At 34.3% G+C, this 10,000-nt stretch overlaps 2 pseudogenes; both read right to left on the reverse strand.

The window, feature by feature from the left end:
- Positions 1-2,912, reverse strand: part of LOC122323338 — a 10,292-nt pseudogene extending 7,380 nt beyond the window's left edge.
- A 551-nt stretch (positions 2,913-3,463) lies between these two features.
- The window catches only part of LOC122323931, a 16,955-nt pseudogene continuing 10,418 nt past the window's right edge, over positions 3,464-10,000 (reverse strand).

Below are 10,000 nucleotides of genomic sequence, written 5' to 3' on the forward strand. Positions count from 1 at the left end.
CAGCCTGCTCTTCTTCACCTCTTCAGAGACACAAGCACCATCATCATCATCATCATCATCAGGTAATACACAGCGGTGTTAATGACAAACCGCAACCATACCTTTATCCTCATCTTCATCACTGTCTGACAGAACAGCCTTCTTTCTCTTCACTGATAGAGAATTCACAAAAAAAAAAAAAAAAAAAAAAAAAAAAAAAAAGTTTCATTTATACAGTAAAATGTATTATTATTATGATCATTTTAATAGTGGAACTAAATTAAAATAATATATAACAAATAATAACAGTAATATAATATTACAAACCACATAATAAATATATAATTATAATATTATTATAAAAGCAACATATTTACTACTTAATAGTTGAATTATAAAATATAAACAATACTAATAGATAAATAACCATACATAGTAAAGAACATTGTTACTAAAAACAAGAATAGTAATATAATTGTTATTTATAAATATTACAGAATACAAATATAAGAGCCCATTTGTAAAAATACATGAACTACAAATATAATTGCACCACTATGACAATAATAAAATCGATCAAAAGTTCTATTTATAAGAACATAATTGTATATAGCATCATATATTACAGTGAACAACAGCATATTATAATAGTAATAATTGCAATTAAGTATTAAAATTAAAATGCAGAATTTATATAATTCTCAAAATCACAAATTGCATTAAAATATAATAACAAAAATAAAAACAACAACAATTATACATCTATATATAAAAATATAATTTATAAGTATTATAATATATAATATATTATAAAGTATTATAATAAGTAATATATATATATATATATATATATATATATATATATATATATATATATATATATATATATATATATATATATATATATATATATATATATATATAAATAAAAAAGTTTATATAATTATTAAAATCACAATTACATAAAAAACCTAATAATAAATATTAATGTATAATTGTTTTTAATATTATATTTTTAATTATTATTTTCCTTTTTCCCAACTTAATTAAAATTAAACATTTAGAATTATATAATACTTAGTCATTTCTGAGTAAATAAACATACCAGGCTTCTCATCGTCATCATCCTCATCGTCGTCACTGGCCAGAGCCCGTCGTTTAGGCCCTTCGTCCTCATCACTTCCTGCTTCCTGTTTCAAGGTCTCGTCCTCATCCTCACTGTCTGAGTTCATCACAGCTTTCCACTTCCCCTCCTTCCTCCCTCCCTCCTCCTCCTCCTCCTCCTCTTCTGCATCAGAGTCTCTCACAGTTTTCTGTTTGGGTTTGTCCTCGTCTGAATCGCTGGCCTCGTCCGATTTGGGGCTGCGTCTCTTGGTCTCCTCCTGCTCCGAGTCGCTGGCCGGGTGAGGTTTCTCCTCCTCGTCCTCCTCTACGTCAGAGGCGCTCGCTCTTCGCTTGGCAGGAGAGCGGCCCTCCTCGTCCTCGTCGCTGTTCGTGGGCCGCGGCGGCTCCGGCTCCGAATCGCTCCCGTCTCCCGCTCCGCGAGCCTCGTGATCAGAGCCGCTGTCTGCGTTCTCGGACCTCCGGGCGTCCTCGTTATCGCTGCCCTCATCCTGCAAGAGCACAGAAAAACTATGTTTAACTCGCGCTCGGGTCAGAGTTCGTTTCTTCATCAGATTTGGAGAAATGCAGCAATGTCTCAGCAATGGATGTGAATGGGTGCCGTCAGCATAAGAGCCCAAATGGGCTAAAAACAAACTTTTTTTACTAAAATCCAAATTTATAAAGCATAATAAACTGCAAGTTCAAAGCAGTTTTGACTTGGAAACGCTGCAGAGCTCTCTCCTGATTCTACTTTTTCACTTGAAGAAGCGCCACGAAGCCATATTTGAATTAAAAGCATCTTAATGCTTTATTTATTCAGCTTTCGTCTTCTCCAGACTGATGGACTGAAGTGCTTCGATGCTTTTAATCGGCTCTCCGGACTCTCGTGCCGATGGCACCCATTCACATCCATTGCAAAGACAGTGACGCAGTGCTACGGTTCTCCAAATCTCCAAGCCTAATGACCGACACGTTTTCAGCAGATTTGACTTTCTTGGAGCCCAGCACTAAACCCAAATCATCGGACCGACCTCAGACTGTCGTGATTCGGGTCTGGCATCCTCCTGCTCGTCCTGAACCGGAGTGGCACTGCCATCATCTGAACGAATACAAATCCAGAGTATTGGTACTTTAATGCACTATATGGCCATTCATAGCATACTCCTACACCAAGGTGCACCACTTAAACAGCACAAATGACCAAAAACGTGGTATTAACATGCACTTGTCTAACAAAACAAAACATGAACACACTATGGTAACCGAATGATATGATAATGCATGTTTACTACAGTCTAACACCAATATAATACCATGTTGTTGCTGTATTAAATGCAAAAATACGTGGTGTACTCATGCACAAAACGAAACGGAACAATTCTATGGTAAATGCGTGTTTACTGTAGTCGCACAACAAGCTACGAAGGCGTACTTTACAGAATACCGCGGTATTACCGCCTTAAGCGCCCGGACGCGAGATATTAAGAGTCCGGGATAAGAGAAGCGCGTTGTGGTTGTTGTAAGGTTACCTGAGCGGATCTCCTCGTCTCCATCCATCTGGACCGAGAACAGAACCGCGCTGCTTCGGTTTCTCCCGAACACACACACACACACACACACACTCACACACCCACACAAACCAATAACAATAAACCCAGAACAGGCTCTTCTGCGGATCAGCGGCGCCTATCTGTCCCCGTTCGTCGGCGCAAACACATGAGCTCTCGTTAGTGAAACCGCTGATATATTATCACTGGATTGTCAAGAACTGGCCGTGTTTTCCTTTCTTCCTCTAAAATGGTGTCGCAGCTCAGAGACGCATGCGTGCGGACGCGCCGACGCTTTAATATTACGTCAGTACAAACGTCGTCATTCGAAGGGGCGGAGCTTCGCAAAGACGGCGGGCACGTGCTCTAGAACTAACTTTTTATAAATCTAGAAAGCATATTTGCAGTAATACGATATTATATATATATATATATATATATATATATATATATATATATATATATATATATATATATATATATATATATATATATTATATAACATTTCTTACATGTATGTGTTTATTTATATATACAGAAATATATATATTTTTATTCGATTAATGTTTTTTTACTTTGGGGTAAAATATATTATAGATAAGTGAAAATATATTACGCATTTTTGGTCGATAAAAGCTCTCTTTTAATAATAATTAATAATCTAAAAATTAATTTTTTTCTCAACGTGAAACATGTTCTCCTCCGACATATACATTCAGCCATTTATCATTTTCTATCGTTTCAAAATGATAAAAAAAATAAATAAAAATGACCATACAGCAACGAAAAGTGAAGTTTTTGGTTGTGTATTTAAAAAATGAACCAACACCGGATACCTTTCATAGTCAAATAGCTTTTAATTCATTAGAATAAGACACAAACTTTTAAGACATCAACAATGATATGAATATATTGTGTAACACATGATATTAATTCCTTTAACTGTTAATGTGTTTATTTCCATACAGTGTGAATTTAAAGTCAACACGAAACTGCATTCCCAATCCATTTTACTTTCAGACACATTAATCAGTAACACAATATATTAAACAAGATGAAGTCCATGAAATGCTTTGACTTTATCCATAAGGAAGGTGTGGATAATGAAAAGAGTCTCTATATTACAGATCGGTGAGCCAAAATGAAAGACGTTAATGCATAAAGAAGAACATGCACTGCAGTAAGACCGGAAACACGCATTAAGAAAGTAAACGGGGTCAGATTTGCTTTCATGTTGACTTTAGCATCCTAAATGTTCTCCGTAAGCGTGAATGTCCTTCAAAGTTCAGCGTAGAAGCGTGTTTGACTGCAGCACGATATAAAAAGCCTCGAGTAAAACCAACAGCAATGCCTAAAACCTAGAGAACAGTCAGTGTGGATGAAACGAGTCTCTCTCACACACACACACACACACACACACACACACACACACACACACACACACACACGCTTCAGAAGACAGAGCGTCAGTCGTGTTAACCGTCACACACACAGCGATTCAGAGCAGATTTTTAACTAGATGTAACATTAAGATATCCCTTTTTCGCTTTTTTTCCCCTTGTCCCTTAGTGCAGCAGCGTGACCTCTGACCTCACTTGACCTCTGACCTCCAGCTCTCTCTAGTTTTTCTCCTCTTCGGCGCGCTCTTCATCCTCAGAGCCGCGGAGGAACTGACGGCGAGAGAGTCTTTCCGGGTCGTGTGACGCCATGTTACTGAAATCACGGAAAATATCCTGGAATGTTTCATCGTCTCCTGAGGAAAAGAGACCAGAAGAATGTGTACTTGCTGCTAGTTAAAGTTTCACTATAAACAAAACTTTTGATCGGTTTATGAGATTCTTCTGCTTAATATTTGATCATGAGAAAATCTGGAATGTTAAATAATTACGGCTGTACACGAATGATGTGAAAAAGTGAAAATGTGAAGGTTTTTCTTGTTTTTGAGTATCTGAAATATCTTTAATAAACTTTAGAAATTCTAAAAAGTTAAACTTTTTAAATGGTATATCATGATAAACATGACTAACTTTCTTGTTAATTTATTATTACTATGATATTTATTTTACATATTCAAATGTAATTGTGTGTGTGTGTATATATATATATATATATATATATATATATATATATATATATATATATATATATATATATATATATAAAATAATATAATTTATTTCAATTAAAATATTTACATAGTATTTTTTGTTACAAATTTTTAAATGATAGTATTAGTTTTAACATTATATTAATAGTATAAGTTAATTTATTTATTTATTTTCAATATAACTATTTAAAATGATTATGCTGCTGCCTCAAAGAAGTAATTTTATCATTTTTATTCCATTATTAATATTATTTTAACTTCATTATACAGTATATGTTGGTATGGGAAAGTTGTAAAGGCTTTGTATTTTGTGCTTTTATTGTTATTAATAATAATAATAATAATAATAATAATACAGTTTTATTTGTATTAAAAATAATTCTTAAATATTTGCAATTCAAATAATGTTATGTAATTCTATATTTTGCAATTATTGATTATTTTTATTATTATAATAATTTGTATAGTTTTTCCTTTCCGTTATTATCTCTCTTTTTAGTATTAATGTAGGTGTAAGGTAATGATTCTTTAGTTTTGTTACATTTTTATAGAATTAAAAATATCAATAACATCTTACCGACAGATCCGAAGAATCCCTCTGAATCCCTCATTTCCTCATTCATTCGAGCCATTCTCAACCTGAAACACACACACACACACACACACACACACACTATTAATTATGATTTCTAGCACACACAAACACACTCACAAAGTTCACTCACAAAGTGACAATGTCAGCTTAAGCGGTTTCCATGGCGATACTGAGCGGATCGTTTCCCTTTTCATCGGCTGCATACTGATTGGCTCCTCTCTTGAGCAGCAGACACACCTGCCTGAAACGACCAATCACAGAAGAGCATTAAAGATCACACCCAGTGAAAACAGACTGATTTACTCGTTTAACAGGGATGTAACAACGGACTGTGAGCCGAATAAAAATGTGACAATTCAACTCTTCAGTTCATATAAATGTCTTTAGAAAAGTGTGTTTGTGTGGGGTTTTTATATCTGACCTCTGAACGATGCAAATTAAAGTAGTTTTCATAAGCAGCTCTGCTTTGTTTAAAGCGGTAACCATGGAAACACTGTATTGCCGTAACCATGAAAAACACTGTATCCTGTAACCATGGAAACACTGTATCGCGTAACCATGGAAACACTTTTATTTTAAACAGTTTTATTTATCTAACAGTAAATTAGTTTTAACATTATATTAATAGTATAACAATTAATTTATTTATTAACTATTTAAAATGACTATGCTGCTGCTTCAATAAAGTAGTAATTTTTTATTAATATTATTTTAACTTCATTATACAGTATATGTTGGTATGGGAAAGTTGTAAAGGCTTTGTATTTTGGGTGTTTTTTTCTATCAAATTAAAAGTAGTTTTCATAAGCAGCTCTGCTTTGTTTAATGCGGTAACCAAGGAAGCATTGTATCGGCGGTAACCAAGGAAACACTGTATCGGCGGTAACCAAGGAAACACTGTATCGGCGGTAATCAAGGAAACACTGTATCCCGTAACCATGGAAACACTTTGTCTGCCGTAACCATGGAAACACTTTGTCTGCCGTAACCATGGAAACACTGTCTGCCGTAACCATGGAAACACTGTGTCTGCCGTAACCATGGAAACACTGTGTCTGCCGTAACCATGGAAACACTGTATGCCGTAACCATGGAAACACTGTATGCCGTAACCATGGAAACACTACCATTGCTGCTCATAAGCGCCACCTGCTGGCAGAAAGTGAATCTGCGTCTCATTGAGCTCGTCTGCCGTTTCGTTCAGATGTGTATTATGTATAGTTTAGACCATTAGTCAGACCATTCCAGTCTAATTTAGATCAAAAACTGCTCATGCTGCATGAACGCCTCGTCGTTGTTTGGATGATGATGAAGAAAATGCAGCGGTTGCCTCTCATTCAAACAAAGCAGAAAATGAGAATTGAGAAATGAGAAATGAGAAAATGGATTTGTGAGTTGAGTGAATCGTTCCTCTTGAGTGTACAAAATGGCGAGATGTACCCCGTGTGTCCGTAGGTGGCAGCAGCGTGCAGAGCTCCCTGTCCGTGCTGATCTCTGTGGTTCACATTCGCGCCGTTCTGCAGCAAATACTCGCACGCCAACAGCGAGCCCTGCCAGAGAAAACACACACACACACACCTTCGGTAAAGAAGTAGTTTACACACACAACAATGTTATGTGTTTACACACATATTAATTAGCGCTGACTCTCGGCTGTCACTCACCCCGATGGCTGAACCAATCAGAGCCGTCCGTCCCTCCCGCTCAGGGTTACTCCAGTTGACCTCCGCCCCCTCGGACAGCGCTGTCGCCATGGCAACAAGATCACCGCTTAGCGACGCCTGATACAGCCTATCACCGGCCTGCTGCTTTACTGTTTCTATGATGACAGATAATTATTATAATTTATTATAATGAATATTATCATTATTATTAATTCATTTAATGTGTAATGTAATTAAATGTAATAAAACAAAATATTATCATTAAATTTTTCCCCCAAAAAAAGATTTAAAAATTAATTAATATTTTAATGCTAAAATTAAATGTATTTTATATTTTAATGAGTTTTATTCTATAATTGCATACTTTGTTACATTTAGTTATTCAGCGGACACTAAAGTGACTAAAGAAGCATGTTAATGTACTTTCACATTTTATTTTATATTGTATAATAAAAGAAAACAGACAGAATACAAAAAGATTAGAAAAGTTAGTGTCAAGCATGAATAAATTAAGCATGCAAAGCCAAAAGGCGCAAGTTTTTAAAAAAAAAAATTAGAATAGAGTGCTAGTTAGATTTAAATTATTTATTATTAAAATTATATAATCATATACATTTACTTAAAGCAATTATATAATCTAACACACACACACACAATAAATAAATATATATATATATATATATATATATATATATATATATATATATATACACATACACACACACACATATACATATGTGTGTGCGTTAAACATTAATTAATAAAATGTATACTTTTAATGCGTTTAATTTTTACAAAATAATCAAATTAAAACAATAATTCTAAATTAAAATTATTATTTTAAAATGTAAAATAATTATTTATCAAAAGCATGAGATGTTTTATATTGAGAAGAATAGTAAAAGACTATTTATTAAAAATAAACAATATAAATGCACTCACCAGCATCAGGACCATCAGGATCACGTGTCACAAATCTTTTCTCCACATACTTAAACCGGATCCACTGTTCTTTATCCTGCCTGAGAGAGACAGTGACGACAATCATTTATACATTCAGACGGATTTATATATCAACACACGTGTTCTGTTTCGTACCGTGGGCTGTCTGAACTGGGCTTCTGCAGTCCATCTGCTGGGTTACGCTCATAAATGCCATTAATGACTTCATTACCCAGAACGCACAGCAGCTGTGGGGGGCGGAGTTATAGAAACCGATCAACCAATGGCGAAACAGAAATAAGCATAAAAGCTCAGACGCATTACACAGCTGAGATTAGTAAAAACAAACATCTAAGACTACAGTAAAATAACATTTTAATTATAAAAATTAATATATAGGCAAGGCTGCCTGATCTTTGGCACAGATGCATTCAATAGTTGATAATGACCAATGATGACTAGCTGCTGTAACCAGGTTTTGGAGGGATGCTTAGATAATGATGTTTATAAAAATAAAAGCTGGCTGTTCAGGCCGAATGACAAACCTTTAGCTGTTCCGGCTCCCAGGAATCAAGAGTTAGAGATCGAACTTTAGACAGATGAACGCCCAGACTCCTGTCAACACAAACCAACAAGATCACATTTAAACTAAACAAAATCAGAGTCAGTGTGTGTTTGCTGCAGTGTAGAACAGTTCTGACTGTCCACTATAATCTACTTTGGGTGCAGTTAATGCACAAGAAAAATAGACATTTTATATTTAACATTATGTTGATACGCAATAAAATGAAAAACAGTGCAAGTGGACGTAAGTGAAATTGGAAAAACTTTACAGTATCAGTGAGACATAGTTTTATTAATAATTTTTATATATATATTTTTTTTTATTAGTGCGGTCAAATGATTAATCGTAATTAATCCCATCCAAAATTAAAGTTTTTACATTATATATATATATATATGTGTGTGTGTTCTGTGTATATTTATTATGTATACATAAATACACAATCATACAGTATACAATTTGAAAATATTTACATGTATATATTTTCTCCTATAATTATTTTATATATATATATATATATATATATATATATATATATATATATATATATATTTTTTTTTTTTTTTTTTTTTTTTAATATATATATTTTTAATATAATATTTTTATAAATATATTTCTAAAATATATTAATGCATGTGTGTATTATATATATATATACAGACGTGGACAAAATTGTTGGTACCCTTTGGTCAATGAAAGAAAAAGTCACAATGGTCACAGAAATAACTGTTATCTGACAAAAGTAATAATAAATAAAAATTCTATAAATGTTAACCAATGAAAGTCAGACATTGTTTTTCAACCATGCTTCAACAGAATTATTTAAAAAAATAAACTCACGAAACAGGCATGGACAAAAATGATGGTACCCTAGAAAACACTGAAAATAATGTGACCAAAGGACATGTTAATTCAAGGTGTGTCCACTAATTAGCATCACAGGTGTCTACAACCTTGTAATCAGCCATTGGGCCTATATATATGGCTCCAGGTAATCACTGTGTTGTTTGGTGATATGGTGTGTACCACACTCGACATGGACCAGAGGAAGCAAAGGAAAGAGTTGTCTCAAGAGATCAGAAAGAAAATTATAGACAAGCATGTTAAAGGTAAAGGCTATAAGACCATCTCCAAGCAACTAGATGTTCCTGTGACTACAGTTGCACATATTATTCAGAAGTTTAAGATCCATGGGACTGTAGCCAACCTCCTGGACGTGGCATGGGAGGAAAATTGATGACAAATCTAAGAGACGGATAATCCGAATGGTAACAAAAGAGCCTAGAAAGACTTCTAAAGAGATTCAAGGTGAACTTCATGCTCAAGGAACATCAGTGTCAGATCGCACCATCCGTCGTTGTTTGAGCCAAAGTGGACTACATGGGAGAAGACCAAGGAGGACACCATTGTTGAAAACGAATCATAAAAAAGCAAGACTGGAATATACCAAACTACATGTTGACAAGCCACAAAGCTTCTGGGAGAATGTCCTGTGGA

Source organism: Puntigrus tetrazona, chromosome 19, assembly GCF_018831695.1.
Source record: "Puntigrus tetrazona isolate hp1 chromosome 19, ASM1883169v1, whole genome shotgun sequence".
NCBI classification, from domain to species: Eukaryota; Metazoa; Chordata; class Actinopteri; order Cypriniformes; family Cyprinidae; genus Puntigrus; species Puntigrus tetrazona.